Raw genomic sequence first — 21,993 nt, forward strand, 5'->3', positions numbered from 1 at the left:
GCTCTCTCTCTCTGTCTCTGTCAAATAAATAAATAAAATCTTAAAAAAAAAAAAGACTCTTCCACTTAGAATAATGAGATCCTTTTACTTTTGGTTATTTGCTATTCTGCCTTGGTTTTGATAAATGCCTATGGCTGTCTTTGTTTTGTACCTTGAAGGAAAAACCCTTATGAGATATTCCAACCTGAAAATCAGCAAACATACAGTCCTTCACAATTATCTTTTTTTTTTTTTTTTTTTTTTTTTTTAAAGATTTTTTTTTTTTTTTTTAGACAGAGAGAATGAGAGAGAGAGAGCACATGAGAGGGGGGAGGGTCAGAGGGAGAAGCAGGCTCCCTGCCGAGCAGGGAGCCCGATGCGGGACTCGATCCCGGGACTCCAGGATCATGACCTGAGCCGAAGGCAGTCGCTTAACCAACTGAGCCACCCAGGCGCCCCCTTCACAATTATCTTTTCCAGCCATTTCTTAAGCCAATTTTTGTGTTCAAACCCTCCTTGGTTTCAGGGTTGACTTGAAGTAGTTCTTGAATTCCTTTTTTTTTTTTTTTAAGGATTTATTTATTTATTTATTAGAGAGAGAGAGAGAGTGCGAGAGGGGGGAGGGGCAGAGGGACAGAATCTCAAGCCGACTCCACACTGAGGCAGAGCCCTACCAGGGCTTGATCCCGGGACCCTGAGGTCATGGCCTGAGCCAAAATCAAGAGTTGGGTGCTCAACCGACTAAGCCACCCAGGCGCCCCAGTAGTTCTTGAATTCTTTTTTTTTTTTTTAATTTATTTATTTGTCAGAGAGAGAGCGTGCGTGAGTACAAGCAGGGGGAGTGGCAGGCAGAGGGAGAAGCAGGCTCCCCGCCGAGCAGGGAGCCTGATGCAGCACTCGATCCCAGGACTCTGGTATTATGACCCGAGCCGAAGGCAGACGCTTAACCAACTGAGCCACCCAGGCGTCCCAGTTCTTGAATGCTTAAGAATTATATTCCCCAATCGATGATTTATCAAGTGTGCTAATGTAAGTTGAGAGAGTATTTTTTTATACTGCTTCATACCATAGTATCAGGAAGGAACCTGGTTATCAGTTTTTATATTACAGTGCCCACTGGGTGGCAGCATAGCGTTTTTAGTTACCTTAGCTTTGACTATGGATTTCATAACTACTGGTGCTGTAATAGTGTTTTTCTGATAGTAATAGACATCCTTCATATGTTGAAAGTTTATTACATGCCAGGCACTGGACTAAATGCTTTATGAGCATTATCTGATTTAAAACTAAAAAAAATCCCAATTCCACACTCGGTGACCTAAGTGTTTTCATTAGTCACTTTATACCATATGAGGAAGCTGTGGGAAAGTGATTAAATAATAATACAAGACTGATAACTACACAGTAAGTGACACACAGGTGCTTCACTACTACTTCATGTAAATCAAATTAAGGTTATTGTTATGTTTGACCAAATAGTGTAGAACTTGGAGTTAAGATGAGAAATCTGTGGATGTTATGAAAGAGGTAAGAACTGAATATCAGTTTTATATAATGTGCCTCAAGACAGCTGGGGGTGCATGGTTTCCAACAAGAAGTTTTCCTAAATTGTGTTCTGAGGAACACTAGTCCTGTGAGATGCTTCAGTAAAAAGTTTCCTGTAGCCAGAAATACTCTTAGAGATTTATTAAAGGCTCTCAAAAGTCCTGCAATAAAGCAGTCTGTTTAACCCCAACTCACAGCATTTTTGGAACTCATAGCATTCTTTTTTTTTTTTTTTAAAGATGTATTTATTTATTTGAGAGAGCGAGAATGAGAGAGAGAGAGAGTACTTGAGGGGGGGGGAGGGTTAGAGGGAGAAGCAGGCTCCTTGCTGAGCAGGGAGCCCAATGCGGGACTCGATCCAGGGACTCCAGGATCATGACCTGAGCCGAAGGCAGTCGCTTAACCAACTGAACCACCTAGGCGCCCCTGGAACTCATAGCATTCTTAAACTTTCTGATTATAGCCTATATTAAGAAATACATTTTACATGCAGGCTGGTATTAATGTGTGTATACACCTGAAACACTGCATAAGACAGACAAAACAATTACTTACCTTTAGTATGAGCAACTTACTTTTTTTCTGTTTTATTTTTTTTCCAGTCTATTTTTAAATGATAAATATCTTTGTTGAAGATAATATTCTTTTATTTATTTATTTATTAAAAAGATTTTATTTATTTGACAGAGAGAGACACAGCGAGAGAGGAAACACAAGCAGGGGGAGTGGGAGAGGGAGAAGCAGGCTTCCTGCTGAACAGGGAGCCCGATGCGGGGCTCGATCCCGGGACTCCGGGATCATGACCCAAGCCAAAGACAGACGCTTAACGACTGAGCCACCCAGGTGCCCCCTCTTTTTTTTTTTTTTTAATATTTTATTTATTTGACAGAGAGAGACACAGCGAGAGAGGGAACACAAGCAGGGGGAGTGGGAGAGGGAGAAGCAGGCCTCCTGCCTAGCAGGGAGCCTGATGCGGGACTCAATCCCAGGACCCTGGGATCATGACCTAAGCCGAAGGCAGACGCTTAACGACTGAGCCACCCAGGCGCCCCGAAGATAATATTCTTTTATCAGTCCTGGCAGCACATTTCTTATTGGGAAATTATCCTTTATAATCAATCAAGCCACTAGCAAAGTAAGAACATAGAATAATTTCATGTGAGAATTGTTAGAATTTCCCAAAATACGTTCTTTGGGACACATGTTCCCCAGAATATTAGTTTGCATTTTGAGTTATCAAAAAAAAAAAAGTGTTCCATGGTTAAGATAAACTTGGGAAGTTGGGGTTAAACTTAAACCGGTTCTAACTATGCTAATGGTAATCTCTAAGATGGGGAGTTAGTATGCAGTATTTCCCAGATTTATTTGATAGTGGAACCTATTTTTAGAGATGTATTTTGTGGACCTCGTGCCCTCTAGACTTTAGAAAATGATCATGTAGATAATTAAGGAAAGGTGTTTTTGTTGTATGTATTTCGGGTGAGAATTTTTACTATAAGTTATTCATGTAATTTTCATAATTTATTTATTTTGTTTGCTAATATGGATGTGACAGAAGTATGTCAGGAAGCTGTTCAGCTTTCTTAGTTTTTTTATGAACCATGGAAACTTTCTGTTAATAATAAGAAAAGCCTTTATGAAAAATCTCTGGCACTGATTAATATAAACTAAAACTTTTATTTTCAGTTTAAATTCAATAAGCATAAATTTCCAGGTGTGTTAGAATCCCTCTTATTAGGATATTTTGGAAATTTACTCTTGTTTTTTCCTATTTGGAAAAATTTGAAGTTTAGTATAATTAAAGATTTTAAGTGGTTAAGAAATACTTAAAGGATTTTCTTATATTTTATGTATAAGGTGACTAAAATTAGTGTTTATGTATTTGATACAAAGATCTCTGTTGTATTGCTTTAGATTAGTTGAATTTATAGTACTTTTATTTTTTTAATTAAAAAAAAGATTGTGTTTATGAGAGAGAGCGAGCACGAGCACTTGAGCGTGAGAGAGCAGGAGCACAGTGGGGGGAGGGAGAAGAAGGCTCCCCACTGAGCAGGGAGCCTGATGTGGGGCTCGATCCCAGGACCCTGGGATCATAACCTGAACTGTGAATGCAGATGCTTAACCGACTGAGCCACTCAGGCACCCCAAATTTATAGTGCTTTTAATAACATATTTCATGTTGGTTTCATATAATGATCCTTATGGAGAGAATTTCCAATTCTCTCATTTCCTTCATACATTTCAGAGCATTCATTTTTAGAATTTAAATATTAAATGAAATCCCTACTCCTTTTCTTAAAACAAGGAGAAATTTGCAAAGATTTTACTGGGAATAGAGAATATTTTACTCATAATAGTGTAAAATATTTTCTTTCAAGAAACTCAGAGTGCTGGGGCGCCTGGGTGGCTCAGTCGTTAAGCGTCTGCCTTCGGCTGTCATGATCCCAGTGTCCTGGGATCGAGCCCCGCATCGGGCTCCCTGCTCGGCGGGAAGCCTGCTTCTACCTCTCCCCTCCCCCTGCTTGTGTTCCCTCTCTCACTCTGTCTCTCAAATAAATAAATAAAATCTTAAAAAAAAAAAACTCAGAGTGCTTTAATAATTGTACATGATTTATAGTAATATAAGAAATTATTTGTCAGGTGTCCCCCAAGTGCATTTCCCTATGGAGCTTAATAAACCTTCTACAAACATCAAATCCTTAATGAAAAAATAACATTTATGGCAGCATTATAAGTTGACATAACAAAGTGCAAAATTATGTGGAACAGACAATAAGAATGGGGCAATAAATACAATAATTATATGATATGGGCAACAAGTACAGTTCAGTAAAGGAGAGATGGTGTAAACTGGATTCATAAGAAAAGTTTCACAGAGGAGATGAAATTCAGTCTGATTTTTAAATTGTATTTAAACAGAAAAGATAGAGGAAGGCATTCTTTATGAGAGAGCAGAATGTGTGAAGGTATTAGTTCAAGCTCCTTAACATGGAACGAAAGACCTAAGACCTGTGTGCATCTCTTCTTCCAGCCTTACATGGTAAATTCTAACCTTAACCTGTTTTTAGGTCCTCATTTAAAATGATGTTGTGTCCATCTGTGCCTTTGCTTATGCTGTTTTTCCCCTCTAAAACAGTTGTACCTCATTTTTCACTTTGCTAACTTAACTTTTAAGATTTTTAAGCCTCAGTCCAGAGGTCATCGCCCCCAGGAAGTCTTAGACCTTTTCCATTCTTCCTTGATTTTTCCCTTGCTGGATTAGAAGCACCTTCTTTCTGCTGTTATAGCACTTTCTAAGGATCTCTACCATTGCACATGACCATATCATGTTATAATTATTTTCATACATCTGTATCTTGCTACCAGAGTTTCTTCAGGACAAGGGCTCTGCATTATTTATTTATTTATTTTTCAAGATTTTATTTATTTATTAGAGAGAGAGACACAGTGAGAGAGGGAACACAAGCAGGGGGAGTGGGAGAGGGAGAAGCAGGCTTCCCATGGAGCAGGGAGCCCGATGTGGGGCTCGATCCCAGGACCCTGGGATCATGACCTGAGCCGAAGGCAGGCGCTTAACGACTGAGCCACCCAGGCACCCCTGCATTTTTTTTTTTAAATACTTACATTTTGAATATAGAAGGGGCTGAATAAATGTTGAATGAATGAATTTTTTCCTTTTATTTGTTTACATTAGTATTTTCAGGCTTCAGGATTCTCTGTAGGTTCTGGCATTTTGAAATTCATTTAATAACATCAGGTTTACGCCTGATTTTATAATGTCCTGTTCCTTTCTGGAACCTCAGTAATTTTTGTATCTTGGCCCTTTCACTTTATTCTTCACTTTGCTTTATAAGAAAGAAAGAAATGTTGTCCTTCACCCACCCAACCAAGGCTAATCATTCATCAGTGTATTTCACCTCTACTCAATACTCAACTCCTAGACGTCACTTCTTCAATTATCCCCTCTTCTCATTTAATTCCTCGATCTTTACTGACTTCTTTCTGTAAAATGTAAAATGTTCCAATTTCTCTCCTTTCCCTACCTTTCCTTGATTACTTATGACCTTAAACTCTCTTATATCTCACTTCCCACCTTAGTTTGTGAAAACTGTTCAATGACTTCTACTTTCTAAATCAGTTTGTGTCAGTAAGAACTACCCTCCTATCCTTCAGCCATATTTGATTTTCCTTTGCTCGGGGTCTGTATCAAAATCCTTTTTTGAGAACTATTTCTTGAATTCCTCAATAGCTTAAAATCTCTTCTCCATAGATTAATTAAATCAGATTTTTACTGCTAGAAGTGTTGCTAGACATCATGTACTCTAATTTGCTATTGTACTTATAACTATTTTGGTAATGAGACATATTTATAAATTAACAAATAAAAATTAAACTTAGTTTAGCATCTTTATTTTATAGATGAAGTAATTGAGGCTTGGGCACTATGTGCTTTGAATTCTTTCAAGACTTAGAGCACCCTTTTTTTCCTGTCATGTTTTATATCATGCCTAGTATTATCATGTCTGGGCTTACCCTTATTTGAATGAATGCTTTATCTACCTTTCTAGACTTTGAAGGTAAAGACCATTCACTCAAATTCGTACCATTTGCATTTTCTTAAACAGATGTGTTAAATTATATCAGTCTTGGTTCTTTATTGTCTCTATATAATAAGTCTAATTAAAAAAAATCCCAACTGTGGACACTTTTCCATCTTCCTCCATTACACAATTATTCTTCCATAGGTTTTTCTAGGATTCTGATATATTTCTTTTAAAGTTTATTGGGGTTACAGGGCACACTGATTGTACATCCTACCTTGTTTGACTCATGGTTTCCAAATATTATCCTCTTCACCTTTTCCAAAGGGTAGGAGTTATCTAGTCAATTCATTGCAACATGCAATGCAACAAATATTGAGTGCCTGACTTTTGTAAATTATTGTATTTGTCAATGTGAGGACACAGAAATGAGAGAGACTTGGCCACTAGTCAAGGAACTTACAATATAAGGGCTAACATATCTATTGCTAGTACAAGATAAAATATGAGTGCAAATGTACTCAGTTCCTATTTGGCACTGTCTTGTACATAAAAGACTCTTTGGTCCTTCACTTCTAGAGGGGATACACTTTAGGAAATGTAATATTTATGATAGTATTATATAATAAAGCATCTTGATGGAGCTAAGGTGGTTTCCCATTGAGTGTTCCCAATCCAAGATCAGATAATTAAATAATGTTTATATATTTTTAGATCATGTTATGGCATTTTTTTCTGAATCTTTTCCAATCTACACACACACCAGCATGTGTATAATTAATGAATACAGTTTTTCATGCAGACATTCACTTTTTGTGACATGTCATCCAAAATTTACATTTAAATATTAATAATTACTTATGAAGGAGATAGGCTTATGAGACTGATTTAGCATTCAGTTCAAGTCATAGGAGTGTTCCTAAGAATAAAAGGCAATATGATAAAACCAATTTAAGTGCTATTTAAGAAAGAAAAGGAAACTTGGAAATTCTAGCTCTTTAACAAAGAATTTGGTGGGGGGGGATTCTTTCCATTTAGTTACTGAGAAATCAAATTGTTTTTTGTATTTGTAAAGCTGTTGTTGATGATTTTGCTTATATTCTTTGAATGTTTTAGCTAATGTCAAATCCTACCAGTTGTTATTATGTGAAATGATAGTGTGAAATTGATGCTGTTATAGTATAACAATAAGGACGTGACTCATGTATTTTATGTACACATGCATTCAACTGTAGTGACAAATGGCTTCATGCTGTGTGATTAAATGCATATTAGCGTTTGCCCTAGGCATTTGATTATTACCATCTTTACTTCATTACATTACCACACTGTATGGCCATATAATTTATAAGATAATACACACATCACTTTGTTGCTGATAGGAATTATTCTGTTTTATGGATGGTGTCCTTTAATTTTGCCTTTCATGGATTATAAAATTGGTTAATATCTGCTGAAGTGAATCACTGGAGAAGCAAATAAAGATGTTGGCCTCAGGTCACAGTGTCATTTGTGATACTGGCAAAATCTTACAGGCTCATTTATCCCTGTACATGATTGATAACAGCATGGGTTAAATGGAGAAAGCTTTGCTTCTATTAAAGGATCATCATGAATAAAGACCTCCCACTTAAAAGTCAGGCATGATGAGAAGACAAGAGACTATCTACAGGTCAAATTAAATAACTTAAATAATTTAAGTAGAATGACAGTGTAATTTGTCCATTTTGTGTTATTACCCTGACCCCTATCAGGATTATAGGCTAACTTCCTTTCCCCTGTAGAGTATTTAAGATGTAATTTTTAATAAATACTTTCAAAGATATAAAAGCCTTTAGAACTCCTAAGTTGTGGTAAAATATAGATTTTTATTATGTAGTTTCGAAAAACTCCTTTTAAAAAAATGGCAGTACTTCCAAAATATAAAATCAGTGATGTGGCGAATGCTGAGGTAACGTTTCAAACATTTTATTTTTTAAGACTTTTAAATAATGAAATTATAAATATATTTATTATGCTATAAGCATATTTATTATAAATATTTACAAATATGATAAATAATAAACATATATAAAGTACTATAAATAAATGAACTATTTGTAAGAGTTTGTTATTAACACTTTGGAGCCAAATGTTAAAAATAAAGATAGAGTCAGCACCCTTTAATGATTTCTTTCCTATATAGAATCACTATTTGAGTTTATTCAAATTGTGTTTCAAAATAGGGAAAAGCATATGCATTTTTGGAGATTGCTGTAATAAAATCAGAATTGAAATGTGAGAGTATTTTGATCTATAGAGTGAAAAGTAAATGAGATCTCAAATTAAATATTTCATATCTCCTTTAAATGACCAAATAGGCATGTTTTGTCCATACTAGCATCCTCATTTCTTGTTCACTAGCTGTTGAACTGCTATATGCCAGGACTTTAATACATTACCTCCTTTAATCCTCATACCCTGTAAAGTATCATTATCACTGTTGTATAAATAAGGAAACTGAAATGCAACGAGGTCACACAGCTAGTAAGAGAAGGCAGAATTTGAATCCACATCTGTTGTGGATTCTTACAGGAATTGACAAAATTGCATATGTCTTTTTCAAAAGCACACAATAAAAATCTATATTTTTGCACAAAATTTCAAAACTCTTGTTTCTCACTTTATCAAGCTGTCTATAATAGTATTGTAAAAACTATTTTGGGGGGTACCTGGGTGGCACAGTTGGGTAAGCATCCAGCACTTGGTTTTGGCTCAGGTCATGATCTCTGGGTTGTGAGATCGAGCCCTGTGTCACGTTCCACGTTCAATGGAGAGTCTGCTTGGGATTCTCTCTCTTCCTCTGCCCTCCCACTCATGGTCTCTCTCTCTCTAAAATAAATAAATCATTAGAAAACAAAACAAAACTATTTTTGGATTCTGGTCCCCAGTAAGAAATATATTTCACATTGTGATCCAGTACACATGCATGTATTTACATTTATATATAATTAATATGAAAGTTTAATGAAACTTACTACATGTGAAGATTGCAGATAAAGTCTAACCAGGGGCACCTGGGTGGCTCAGTTAGTCTTGGTTTCGGCTCAGATCATGATCTCAGGGGTCGTGGGACTGAGCCCACGTTGTCGGACTCTGCTCAGTGGGGAGTCTGCTTGAGGAATGTCTCCCTCTGCCCCCCCCACTCTCTCTTGTGCACTCTCTCTCTAAAATAAATAAATATTTAAAAAGTCTAATCTATTCTGTTCTTTTTTCTTCTCTTTCATAAAAATGCTGCTTGCAACTAAACTGATTTCATATATCTCTCTGAGGGTTCTCAACTGAAGTAATTCTGTAACAACTTAAAACATAATAAATTTTTTTTTCTCCATTATATATACTCTTTATAGAAAGCAGAATGGGGAAAATATCACTTGTGCTTTGATCACTGAAAGATAACTACAGTTATCATATTTATGTATTCCCTTTCAATATTTTTTGATGACATTTATATGGGTATGGTTTTAATCATGATGCTTATGTAATTTTGAGTCCCTTTTTTTTTTTTTTTAAGTAGGCTCCATGCTGGGCGTGGAACTGGGGCTTGGAACTCACAACCCTGAGATCAAGGGTCAGACCCTTAACTGACAGAGCTACCCAGGCGCACCTTGAATCTTAAAAAATTTAGTATGTATTTCATCAGTTACATGTGTACATAATGTAAATAATTAAAATTTTTGACAAAGTTTGTTCAGAAAAACAGTAACTTACCCTGGCATTTTCTTTTCTCCAGAGCAACTACTTTAAACTCTTTTAACTTATTCTTTAGCCATTTACTTCCACATGTCTAAATATGTGGGATGCGGGACTCCATCCCAGGAGCCTGGGAGCATGACCTGAGCCAAAGGCAGACGCTTAACCGACTGAGCCACCCAGGTGCCCAACAGTTTGTCATGATTTATTCTCTAATTTCTCTATACGCTTTTTAGGAACTTCCAGGGTATAGTTATTGGACCTTCTGAATTAATCCTCTAATTTTTCTTCAATTCTGTATTTCTTTGGCTTTTTGCTCTTCTTTTTGTAAGATTTCTTCAATTTTGTCTTTGTTTCTACTAAATTAAAAAAAACTTTATTTCTGAGAATCTTCCTTTTATCATAGCATCTTCCTTTTGTCATAAATGCAATATATGGTCTTATCTTTTAATGAGAATATTAAAGATATTTCTTTTGAAAGTGTTCCCTCTGCTTAATCTTTGCTTCCTCTAAATTGCACTTAAAATTTTTTCATTTGTTTTGGTCTCTGTGTTTGAAATTAGACACTTACCCTCAAAAGTCCATTGGTCTTTAGCTCTCTGCTGTAGTTTAAGGATGAGGCACTAGAAAAGTGGGTTGGAAGCTCTAAACGTATGGGTACAGCTTATGGACTGTGGTCTTTAAGGTAATCCAACTAAAATATTTTGTGCGAAAGCTCCCAGTGTCATATTATTTATGTCTTTTCTCTTGGCCCAAATTCCCTTGAAAACACACTTCCAGTCTCCTGCTTAGAGAGCTGTCTAGCTGTCAGCTGCTGTGGGAGCCCCGTAGAGGAAGAAGGCTGGTCAGGCAGGGCTGTTTCAACATTTGGTATGTACACTTTTCAGTATAGTAGGTCCCCCCAACCCCTGAGCTGTTACCCCTTATTGTAGAGACTCTCTGCTTTTATCACCTTTAGAACAACTTCTGATCTGTCCAGATGAGGGAAGGGTAGTCATCTGGCTAACCAGAAAGAGAAAGGGAATCTGGGGTCTGACCTCTTCTTAAATAGACTTCCAAGAAATTGTCCTGGTTTTGGACACATTTGCCTTCACCTTTAGAGGTTCTGGTATCACTAGACCTTTGCAGGGGTGAGGAGGGAGGGACCAGGGAAGGGGCATAGGGAAGGGGGGTGAGTGATGTAAGTCAGATTGCTTCCCAGTTTTCCGTCTTACTGGCTTTGCTTTCTCAGGTCTTGTAAATACTACTACTCCTCTATCTGCCTGCCAAAAAACAGTATTTTTTGTTTTTGTCGCATTTCTCATTTGCTTTACCCAAGGTTTATGCCTTAAATTGCCTGCTGTTATTTTAGTGGGGCTGAACTAAGTACTTGTGTCAACCTACTATCTTATTTAAAAAGATTTTTTATTGATTTATTTGAGAGAGAGTATGCACGAGCAGGGGGGAGGGTCAGAGGGAGAGGGAGATGTAGACGCCCTGCTGAGCAGGGAGCCCGATGCGGGGCTTGATCGAAGGACCCTGGGATCCTGACCTGAGCCGAAGGCAGATGCTTAACCGACTGAGCCACTGAGGCGTCCCCCCAACCCACAGTCGTGAACTGGGTTCTGTTTTTGTTGTTGTTGATTGTTTGCTTTTTATAAAACATAAACATTTTGTTGTTATAAACTACACAAACACAATATTGAGAGGCAATATAATGTAGTGGTTAAGAATACAAGCCCGGAAGCAGATTATTGGGTTTAGATCTTGGTTCCATCCCTTATGTGTAACCTTGGGCAAATTACTTAATCTCTTTATGCCTCAGTTTTTTCATTTCTGAAATGGAAATAGTAACAGTAAATATCTCATAAAGTTGTTTGGAGAAGTAAATATAGTGTTAAGAGTGTCTTGCATAGGGGCGCCTGGGTGGCTCATTTGGTTAAGCGTCTGCCTTCAGCTCAGGTCATGATCCCAGGGTCCTGGGATCGAGCCCTGCATCGGGCTCCCTGCTTAGCAGGGGGGCCTGCTTCTCCCTCTCCCTCTGCCTGCCTCTCCCTCTCTGCTGTGCTCTCTCTCTTGCTCTCTGATAAATAAATAAAATCTTTTAAAAAAAAGAGTGTCTTGCATATATTAAGTGTTCAACAAATATTAGCTATTTTCCTTTTAAGTGGCTGCATATATTGCACCAGGTAGTGATAACGTAATTGATTATTTTCTTTTCTTACTTAGGTTGTTTCCAATTATTTCTTGTTTTTATTAATAAGTAGTAGTAAATATCTGTTAGTGTGGAAATTTTTCTACATTTAGGATTTTTTCTTTTGGATAGATTCTCAAAAGTAAAGTGAGTATACATCTGTATAGTTTATGACTCTTGAGACGTTGTTTTTCAAAGGATTGTTTCTACCTCTGTTTCTACCAGAATTGATTGAATGCCAGTTTCACCATTCCTTTACTTATACTAGATAGTATTTTTTAAAGATTTATTTATTTATTTTTAGGGAGAGGGAAGGAGAGAGCATGTGCGTGAGAGGGCAGAGCAGGGGCAGAGGGAGAGGGAAAGGGAGAGAATCTCAAGCAGACTCCCTGCTGAACATGGAGCCCACTGTGGGGCTTGATCCCAGGGCCCCGAGATCATGACCTGAGCTGAAATCAAGAGTCAGATGCTTAATCGACTGAGCCACCCAGGTGCCCTTAGATAGTAATTAAAAAAAAAAAATCTGTGCTAATTTGATAAGGAAAAATGTTATTTTAATATAGGTTTTTTTTTTTTGATTACTAATATGGCATTGCCTTTAACCCAAAGAAAAAAAGAAGTGGGTTTACTCTTGTATTTTAACCCATTTAGAGATGTGTGGTAAGCTATTATGGAAAGCTGTTTTTATTGACCCCCATACATTCTTCCTTTTCCCTGCTAATAGTACCTGACATTTCCCTAAATAGTCCTTACTTTCTTAGGCATAGTGATATTGGTGAGATTAACCTGATTGACTTCACCTGCAGCTCCAGAGGTTGAGCTTGTTGAGCTGTGCTTCTATCAGTCCTGAGTTCAGTAATTGGTTCAAGGTTGGAGAGGTAACCTGTGCAGCCCCAACTAGGTAACCTTAGGACTTTTATCAGGTTGCAGACTCTCTTTTACTTGTGGGAAGAAGGAGCAAGGAAGTATGTAGCTCTGGTAACTGCCTGCAGCCATTTTGTCATTATAAAAATGATAGCCTATTGAGAATGTAGCCAGTATCAAGGTCACATAGGCAAAAATTAAAAGATTAACAGTCCAGGTGCTGGTTACATTGCTTGCCTGAAGTCAAGCTTGATTCAAGACTTGAAGTCAGACAAGCCATACATTTCCTTTTCTGTTTAAAGCCAGTTTGAGTTGTGTTTTCTGTAACTGCAACTCTTATTCTGCCTACTGAGTTAGCAGAAATGGTTGGAAGAGGGCTCCCTACTTTTTTCAGCTCACGTCATGGCACAGTTGGAACATGGTAACACAGTATTTGTAGAGTGCAGAGGGGCATGCGGACAAAGTTAATCCTGGCCAATTGCAACCAGTTCTGGGTCGAAACCAGAATTGGATGTTTAACCGACGATGCCACTTAGGTGCCCCAAAGTGTTTCCCAGGCTGGGCCCAGCCTTTTGTACAACTGAGAGGAATAATAATTACTCTCTAAACCGGTAACTTATTCATAGCACACTGTCCTACCACACCAGTTGGAAATCTCTGGGTTAGGACAGAATATTTATAAACTTAAGACCCTGGGATTGATTCTCATATACTTTGCTTATTTTGCTTCTTCTACAACACTCCTGACTCTGATCATAAATTTTAAGAGTGTACTGAATGGGGAAACAAATCCTCTTAATCATATGCCCTGGTTTAGATTTTGGGAATACTTGCAAATTTGGGGTATTTAGCATTAATTTTCTCCGATTCTTTATACAAAAGATTAGAGTTGTCACCAAGTTTCTCATTTTCATTTTTGAGGCCTGATTAGAGCACTTATCATTTTATATAGTCCTTTAAATCAGCATTTGGTAAATTAAAACAAGGAAGCAAAAAAATCTTTTCCTGGACAGGACTGAAATTTCCTATATATTTAGAAAATATTTAGTGACATGGGGCGCCTGCGTGGCTCAGTCGTTAAGCGTCTGCCTTCGGCTCAGGTCATGATCCCAGGGTCCTGGGATCGAGTCCCACATTGGGCTCCCTGCTCTGCGGGAAGCCTGCTTCTCTCTTTCCCACCCCCTCTGCTTGTGTTTCCTCTCTCGCTGTGTCTCTCTCTTTTCAAATAAATAAATGAAATCTTTAAAAAAAAAAAGAAAAAATATTTAGTGACCAAGTAATTATGGCATGCTCAGGTTAATTTGTATCAGTGGTTTTCACACTTCAGTGGACTTGTTGAAGCAGAATTGTTGGGCCCCATCTGCAGTTCTTGATTCAGTAGACCTGAGGCCCTGGAATTTGTATTTTCTTTTCTTTTTTTTTTTTTTTAAGATTTTATTTATTTATTTGACCGAGAGACACAGCGAGAGAGGGAACACAAGCAGGGGGAGTGGGAGAGGGAGAAGCAGGCTTCCCGCAGAGCAGGGAGCCCGATGCGGGGCTCGATCCCAGGACGCTGGGATCATGACCTGAGCCGAAGGCAGACGCTTAATGACTGAGCCACCCAGGCACCCCTGGAATTTGTATTTTTAAAAGTCCTTTAAGTGTTACTGATATTGTTGATCCAGGAACCACACTTTGAGAACCACTGATTTGTTTCATTGCTTTTGTGGTTTGTTTAACACTGTTGATTATTAAACAGGTAATATAATTTTCTGCTTTTAACATAGAGATATTATTCCCAAATTTGTAAATATTTGCATAATTATTTTGAACTTTTGAGTATTTAAGATAAGTAACATTATGGGGTGCCTAGGTGGCTCAGTTGGTTAAGCATCCGACCTTTGATCTCAGCTCAGGTCATGATCTCAGGGTCATGGGATTGAGCCCCACATGGGGCTCCGCACTGGTCGTGGAACATGCTTGGGATTCTCTCTCTCTCCCTCTGCCCTTCCCCCAACCTGCCCCCCCTCCTGCATGTGCACTTGTGCGCTCTCTCTCTCTCTCGCTCTAAAAAAAAAAGTAATGTTACATGTAGCAAGAAACAAATACTGAGTCACTAAATAAATGTACTTCAAGTGTATTTTTTATTTTTTTTAAAGATTTATTTATTTATTTGAGAGAATGTGTATGCATGAGTGGGAGGGGCAGAAAGAGAGGGAGAGAGAATCTTAGGCAGACTCAGCCCTGAGCATGGAGCCCCACAGGGAGCTTGATCTCATGACCCTGAGATCATGACTTGAGCCAAAATCAAGAGTTGGACTCTATCCGACCGCGCCACTCAGGTGCCCCAAAGTGTATTTCTGATAAATGAATAACATTTTGACATTGACTCCCCATATAAAATAGAGCATTCTGATGGAAATAAATTAATAAAAATGAAAATGTAGCAAGTGTCTTAAATCAGTACCTTAAATCTCTTTTGAGATATGTTTGGATGTAAGTAATAGGTAAGATCTATTTAAAGAAGTACAGCTTTCTGGTAAAACAGTAATAATACTTAAAACATTCGTATTATTATGTATAATATTTTTTAGTTTCAATAGTGTAGAAATTGAATTCAGACATAGCTATAGATTTTTCCCACATTCTCTTCACATTTATTAATTTTACTGATTGGGGTTGTTAATCCACCTAAAAATATGTTTCAAGCTTTCAACAGTGCTGATCTCTTAAGATATGAGCCTCTTTTTGGAAATTTGAAATTTATTATCAGATTAGGAAACTGGGTCTCAGAAAAATTAGTCTTTTACCCCAAGGTTTCACAGTTGTCAGAGTAGTCAAGTTATTTTTTTTTAAGATTTTATTTATTTATTTATTTATTTATTTTTAAAGATTTTATTTATTATTTGACAGAGAGAGACACAGCGAGAGAGGGAACACAAGCAGGGGGAGTGGGAGGGAGAAGCAGGCTTCCCGCAGAGCAGGGAGCCCGATGCGGGGCTTGATCCCAGACCCTGGGATCATGACCTGAGCCAAACGCAGACGCTTAATAACTGAACCACCCAGGCTCCTCTAAGATTTTATTTATTTATTTGAGAGAGAGAGAGAGAGAAAACATGAGGTGGGAGGAGGGGCAGAGGACCAAGCTGACTCCCTGCTGAGTGGGGAACTGACTTGGGGCTCGATCCCAGGACCCCAAGATCATGACCTGAGCTGAAGTCAGACACTTAACTGACTGAGTCACCCTGGCACCCCAGAGCAGTCCAGTTTTTACAAAAGTGTGGGCCTGAACACGTCAGAGAAGCAACTTAAGGATCAAGTGGAAAATACAGTTGAAATTGCTTTGTAATATGTAAGAAGTTGCATAAAAATAAACTCTTCTAGGGCACCTGGCTGGCTCAGTTGATGGAGTGTCTGACTCTTAATCCTGGGTCATGAGTTTGAGCCCCATGTTGGGTGTGGAGCCTACTTAAAAAACAAATAGAAAAACCTCTTTTAATTGCCATTTAATTCACTGAGTTCTTACTTTGTGCCTAGAACTGTATTAAATGCTGCAGGATTGTAAATGAAATAAGTGTAGAATACTTCTTGCACTTAAAAAATATCTCATTCAAAGAGGCAGATTGAACACAAATAGAAAAACTGGGAAATTATTATTAAATCTTGTGTTGAATTTAAACATACAACACACATTTAGAGAATAGAGGGGTCAGAATGGGATAAGGTGGTCAGGGAAGGATTCTTGGAGGAAAGGGGCCTTGAATTGGGCATGAAACATGGATAGAATTTAGATAAGGGGGAGTTGAAAATTTATTCTAGGTATAGAGATGGGAATGAGCATGGATTAGGTAGGAGACAGGAAATTATAGTAGAGGACATCTTGGTCCTTAAAAGTCAGGCAGTTGCATTTGGGCTTGGTTTGTAGATAAGAGGAACCCTCTTGAATTTGGAGATTGATGAGATTTAAGTGGTATTTTGAAAAATAATTTTGGAGAAATATGCAGATTAGATTGAAGTTGGGGAGAAGACTAACGGGATAACAGGAAAAGGTGATTATAACTCATGTCTGAGGTAATGAGGATCTGACTCGATTGATAGCAGTAGGAGTAGTGATGCAGAATGAATCTAAGGGCCGATTAGAAGGAAGAACAAACAGGTCTATTTAGATATTAGATTTAGGGGATGAAGGGGAGTAAAAGAGGGAGAGAGAGAAAGACAAAGATCAAAGATTTTGTGAGTGTTCATCTTGGAGATTTAAATAAAATATGTGGTACTACTGACAGAATTGGAGTTTAAAAGATTTGAGGGTGAAAAAGTGCAAATTTTGATTTGTTAAATTGGAGGTTAAGGGGCGCCTGGGTGGCTCAGTCAGTTAAGTGTCTGCCTTTGGCTCAGGTCATGATCCCAGGGTCCTGGGTTCCAGTCCTGCATCAGGCTCCAGGCTCAGCGGAGAGCCTGCTTCTCCCTCTCCCTCTGCCTGCTGCTCTGCCTACTTGTGCTCTCTCTGTCAAATAAATAAATAAAATCTTTAAAAAAAACTAAATTGGAGGTTAAAAAAATGTGAGTACTTTTGAGGGGTGCCTGGGTGGTTCAGTCCTTAAGCGTCTGCCTTCGGCTCAGGTCATGATCCCAGGGTCCTGGGATCCAGCCCTTCATGGGGCTCCCTGCTCAGCGGGAAGCCTGCTTCTCCCTCTCCCATGCCCCTTGCTGGTGTTCCCTCTCTCGCTGTGTCTCTCTCGGTCAAATAAAATCTTAAAAAAAAAAGTGAGTACTTTTGAGATAGTCATCTGAAAATGCATTGGGAATTGTTCACATAGTAGTCGCTAGATAGAACTTTTAGCTGGAAGTAAATTTAGAGATAAAGTAAGAAAGTAGATCCAGAAAAGTCAAGCATTTTGTCTGCAATCATGTGACTACCTATTAATAGATTTGTTAATATCAACTGATTCTCAATCTTCTGTTGCTCTTTGAATGATTATGTGCCTATAGCAAGAGTTAATAACTAATACCTTCGAGGACTAGGGAAATGAAGTAAATTCATTCAGTATTCAACAAATATTTATGTAATCTTGGATATTATTCTATGATCAGGCCCTGTCCTAGGTGCTGAAGACATAGCATGGCCAGTATAGATGAGATTGTACTCTCACAAAGCTTATTTTTAAAAGATTTTATTTATCTGAGAGAGAGGGAGGAAGAGAGAGGGAGACAGCGCATGTGTGTGTGTGTGTATGTGTATGTGTGTGCGTGGGGGGAGGGGCAGAGGGAGAGGAAGAGGTAGAGAATCTCAAGCAGATTCTGCAGAGAGCATGGAGTCCACTGCAGGGCTCAATCCTATGACCTTGAGATCATGACCTGAGCCAAAACCAAAAGTGGGATGCCCAACCAACTGAGCCACCCAGGCATCCCCTCAAAGCTTACTTTTTAAAGGAGGAGATATAATGAAGTTAATAGATAATTAACAGATAATTACTGAAGAGTAATGGGGTTTGGTGCATATTGAAGAGCTAACATTTTTTTAAAGGTTTATTTATTTATTAGAGAGAGAGAGTGTGCAAGTGGGATGAGGGTCAGAGGGAGAGAGAGGATCTCAAGCGGACTCTGCACTGAATGTGGAGCCCGATGCAGGACTTGATCTCACAACCCTGAGATCATTAAAGGCATTAAAGCTGGAATAAATTTACTATGTTTTGAACTGATGGAAGATTTATTTAGTACCATGATGTGCCAGACGTAATGCTAGGTTCTGGGGAACAAGAATGAATAAAATAGCAATACTGGCTCTCACAACTGAGTGGCACATCATCTAGATTTACAGATTCTGGTACACATTTCTATTGGTAAATTGATAAACAGTGTAAACATATAGTTATCATCTTGCTTGTTATTTTCCCCCATCGTCTTTGCCAGACTAATATTTAAGGTCTAGCACAGATGCTATCTTTTCTGTAACATTCCTTGTAAGTCCTGTTGATAGAATCAATTGCTTTTTTATCTGTATTTTCATAGGTATTTTGTATATGCTTCTATTTTCACCCTGTTAGTTTCTGTGTCTATCTTTCCAGCCAGGTTGTGAGTTCATATCCTGAGAAACTTGCATAGTGCTCTACAGTATGCTAGGAACCTAACTATAAATTTTCTTTAATCATCTACTCTGTGTAATTCATCATGTATTTTTTTTAGGACTAACATTGTTCAATGTGTCGTTTTATGCACAGAAGAATTTATATAGTTATATTGGAGGTCGGCTTTGAAATCCTGTTTGAGACTTCTAAACATGATGGATTAACCACATACATTTGTTTTTCTCACTGTCATTAAAATGCATAAAAAGAGACAAGGAGAGACAAGGGGTTGTGGGTGTCTGTCAGAAAGCAAATAGAGGAGTGGTGATTGACTTAAAAGTTTGGAAGTATGCTTAGCACTTGGAAATACCAAATAACCTGAAAGGCAGGAATAAGGTTTGGGCATAAAAAGGAAGATTTGTTGAAAATCTGTGTGTAGAATACTTGAACCTCCCCAGGTCTCCTTCCCCACAGAAGATGGGAAATTTAAAAATTTCTGAAAAACATTGAACCATTGCAGTTCCAGTCAGGAGTATACAAGACATAGTGGACAAAAAAATACTGAGTAAAAATCTACCCACTGAACTGTGGAATCCTTACCTTTTATCTGTCATACTTCTATCAGAATGGATGTGCCAGATAAAATCCTCTGTCCTCTTCTCTTGCACTCCAAGATAGGAGAATGGAGAGTTTTTCTCTGGAGAAAATGAAAGATCTGAGAGAAAAGATATCTACATATTGATGTTGGGGAGGCAGTCCCCTAATGAAAAGATTGTCTTGCCATTTGATCACCCAGTAGTGAAGGCTATTAGTCAGTAAGCCCTCCCCCAGAGCCTGCATTCAGCTTTCTAGCATATTATTCCATTTTGAAAAGTAATAGCTTTATGAAGATGTAGTTCACATACCATACAATTCTTTCATTCAAAATGTATAATTCAGTGGTTTTTAGTGTATTCAGAATTGTGCAACCATCACCCCAATCAATTTTAGAATATTTTCATCACCTGAAAAAAGAACCCCACATTTATTAGCAGTCACTCCCCATTCCTCTCCAATTTTCCTAACCCACAGCCCTAAGCAACCACCAATCTGTTTTCTGTTTCTACGGATTTGCCTGTTCTGGGCATTTCATATAAATGGAATAATACAATATGTGACCTTTTGTGACTGGCTTCTTTCACTTAATATAATGTTTTCAAGGTTCATCCATACTGTAGCATGTATCAATACTTCATTCTTTTTTATTGCTGACTGACATACATTTTATGGATATACCACATTTTGTTTATCCATTCATCAGTTAATGGACATTTTGATTATTTCTCCTTTTTGACTATTATGAATAATGCTCCTATGAACATTAATGTATCTTTTGAATATCTAGGAGTGGAGTTGCTGGGTCATATGGTAACTGCTGGGGGTTATGTGGTAACTTTTCAGGAACTGCCTGACTGTTTTCCAAAATGGCTGTACTGTTTTGTATTCCCACCAGGAGAGTTTATGAGAATTCCAGTTTCTCACATTCTTGCCAACACTTGTTATTATCTGTCTTTTTGATTAAAGAATCATTCCTAATGATTCCTAATATTTTATCTTGACAAATTTCAAACTTTAGAAGAGTTCAAATAATAGAACGCTCAACACTTTTATACCTTTTACCTAGATTCACCAGTTATTGAAAATTTGCTACACAAGCTGTATCTTCATCTCTACATACTTCTCTTTTCTGAAGCAGTTGAAAGTAATTTTCAAGCATCATGATACTTTGAAATGCTTAGCATATATCTCCTTAAAAACAAGAACAAGGACACTCTCTTTGACAGCTATCCAAGAAATCTGTTATTGACCTAAGGATGTTATCTGTTACACTCAACATTCCAATTTCCCCAGTTGTCCCCCAGATGCCCTTTTTACAGCTATTCTGTTTTTCACTTTAGGAACCAAAGTTCACACACTGCGTTTGGCAGTCTTTTTGTTGTCCTTTAATCTAGAGCAGTCTCCCTGTGTTTTTCTTTTATGATTCTGACTAATGTAATACTTTTATTTTTATTAAAAATTTGCATTACTTCAAACTATTTATTTATTTTTAAGTTGGCTCCACGCCCAGCATGGAGCCCAACGTGGAGATTGAACTCATGATCCTGAGATTAAGACCTGAGCTGAAATTAAGAGTTGGATGCTTAACCCACTGAGCCACCAGGTGCCCCAGAAATTTGCATTACTTTTAGGTACAAACAGATAGCCAGGGATCAGCAGACATTTGAGAACAACATGGAAAAGATGAAAACCAGATAGAAAAAAGGAACTTGCAGAAAGAGACAATGCAGAATTAAAATGTTAAAACAAGAAATTTTGAATATATGGCTGCATAGCAAACTTAATGGCTTAAAATGGATTATTTCTCATAATTTTGCAGGTTTGATGGGATTTTTATTTTATAATTAATTAATTAATTAATTTTTTGCTGGTCTTGCCTAGGCTTACTCTTACAGCTGCATTCAGCTTGTAGATTGGTGGAGGGCTGGGCCTCTCCCTCTCCATTTAGTTTTGTGCTTCTTCATGATATGATAAGGCAGGCAAGACAGGTTCAGAGCAGCATTCTGAGAGAGCAGAGAGTTCAAAGCCTATTGATCAAAGGGAATCCTAAGGCAATCCCTTGTGGGGAAATAGATTCTGCCTCTGAAGGGAGAAGTGACCATATCACATTTAATGGGCATCATGGGAAGAATTTGTGGCCATTAAGCAATTTAACACAGTTTACCTGTTTTATATTTTACATAAGCAAAATATGCACAACCCCTTCCAAGACCTCCAAAATCTCACTCCAAAACAGTATCAGGCTCAATATCCAGAATCACTTGATCTTTACCAGGTATAAATGTGGTTGAGTCTCCTGGGCTGCAGCTTCTCTTGATCCAGGAACCTGCCAAGTAAAAAACAAATCATCTGCTTCCCAATCCAATATACAGTGATGAGACAGGGACAGGATAACCACAATAGACACTTTCATTTAAAAAGAGGATAAAGGACATTTAGTAGTCATTAGTACGTAGTAACTCTGAAATGCAGGTGGGCACATGTTATCATGGGCATGACATGTTCCCCAATTAGG

Source organism: Neomonachus schauinslandi, chromosome 11 (assembly GCF_002201575.2).
Source record: "Neomonachus schauinslandi chromosome 11, ASM220157v2, whole genome shotgun sequence".
Lineage (NCBI taxonomy): Eukaryota > Metazoa > Chordata > Mammalia > Carnivora > Phocidae > Neomonachus > Neomonachus schauinslandi.